Source organism: Penaeus monodon, unplaced genomic scaffold (genome assembly GCF_015228065.2).
Source record: "Penaeus monodon isolate SGIC_2016 unplaced genomic scaffold, NSTDA_Pmon_1 PmonScaffold_6461, whole genome shotgun sequence".
Classification (NCBI taxonomy): Eukaryota; Metazoa; Arthropoda; class Malacostraca; order Decapoda; family Penaeidae; genus Penaeus; species Penaeus monodon.
The window spans coordinates 10,001-11,879 of record NW_023661508.1 but is presented as its reverse complement, the minus strand read 5'-3'; the positions used below and the strand labels follow the sequence as shown (position 1 = coordinate 11,879).

Sequence of the window (1,879 nt, the reverse complement as noted above, 5' to 3'; positions counted from 1 at the left end):
GCAGAGGTAAACTGTGTCCCTCTATCACTCAAAATTTGCCTGGGAATACCGATCCTGCAGAAGATTTCCACCATGGCTTCGGCGACAGTGACAGAATCTATATTTTGAGCGCACTGCTTCTGGCCACCTCGTGCTGAAATCCACGAGTGTGAGAATGTACTTACATCCATCACTCGCTCTCGGGTGGATTGGTCCGGGCGATGTCCACGGCGACTCTCTCGAAAGGTTTCGGAGATCAGCGGCATAGGCTTCAGTGGCGCAGGTTTCACGCGTCCGCGGTCACTAGTCTTTTGACAAATATCACATGAGCGAACTAACCTTGAAATCTCCTGCCCCATGCCAGGCCAAAAGAACGCTGCCTGTATACGGTCGAGCGTTTTCTTCTGGCCCATATGACCTCCGAGAGCGGAGTGATGACCCAAACGGAAAACAGCAAGACGATACCTCGCAGGAACGACGAACTGGAGACGCTCCTCCCCATTAAACGCCTGAACCTTCCGGTAGATCCTCTTGTTCTTCTCGATAAAACAGGTTTCTTCCTCCCGTGACCTATTTAGAGACCTCTCCGCCATCTTCCTCCGCACAGATTCTAGTGAGGGGTCGCTCTTCTGCTCCTGAACAATATCCTGAGATTTCACCAGGTCACTTACCGACGTCAGTGGAGTAAACTCTTCCTTCGTTTTCTTCATTCTTCTCGTAACAGCGACACATCCTGTTTTTCGTTGCAGCATCAGCACCACAGTTATTTCTCACCCCTTTAATGTTTCCGATGATGACGTCGAAAATCGGATTAACCATCACGGCTGCTGAAATCTTCCCTGTAAAGAACGGACTGTCTACATGTATAGTCGCCTCTGGAACATTAACTAGTGATCCGTCAATCATTTTAACATTTTTCCTCCTCCCAGTGTATTGATGTGGTAGGACATAACTTTGCTTTACAACACACCCCGACGAACCGTTGTCTCTGAGAACACTTACCGGAACACCACTTACTGACCCTGACTTAACGAGGAGAGAGCTCTGCTTATCAGGATCCGTGGAGGTAGCAGATAGTCAAATGCTGTGCACGTGGGGCGTTTGTTGTCTAGCTTCTGACGTCTCCGGAGGCTGGGGTGTTGGGTTTTCCTCACTCACACAGGCGGCCGCTCCTTTCTGTCGGTAATCATGAGTTTCTTGACTCACCGTTCGCCAAGGATGCTTCCGCTGTTGCTGTGGTGGTACACTCTGCTGTGCTTTCGACTGCAGATGCTGTTGCTTGTGAATTGTGGGATGAACCTTCTGTTGCTGCTGCAAAAGTAGTTCTTGCTTTCCCCTCTGTTGTTGACCCAGTGAAATGGCCGGCTTTTTCCACTGCCTGCGAGTGTGATACCCAAAGGCAGAAAAATGGGCATCCGCCTTATCAGCCATCTGCTCTGCAGTCTTGATCTTGTGGATCTTAAACTGCGCAACGAGATCCTGGGGACACGACTTTTCAAGCTGAAACCGTAACACTAAATCCCTAATACCTTCCTTCGTGTCCGGCGTCCCATCCTTTTCCAGCCACTGGTCAAGGTAGCCTGACAAACGAACCAGGAACTGAGTGGCAGTCTCTCGGTCTTGCATCATTGCACGATTAAATTGAAGTTTTTTCGTCGTCGACCGTCAGCCCGTACGCCCTCATCAATGCTGACTTCATCGAACAGTACGTCTTGTCACTCGCGTTGAGGCGATGGAGGATTTCTAAGGGTTTCCCATCAAACAGACTTTGGAAATGAAGCTTCTTCGTGGCTTCGTCGAACTGATATAATCGGCAAAATCTTCAAACCGGTGAATATATGGTTCGATTGGCTCACCTTCTTTAAATGCAGGTAACCGGATGCGCGGCAAGGTGGATGCC

At 49.6% G+C, this 1,879-nt stretch overlaps 1 pseudogene; it reads right to left on the bottom strand.

Annotated features, from left to right (window-relative positions):
- Window positions 1-734: 734 nt before the first annotated feature.
- Window positions 735-1,879, bottom strand: part of LOC119571476 — a 1,470-nt pseudogene continuing 325 nt past the window's right edge.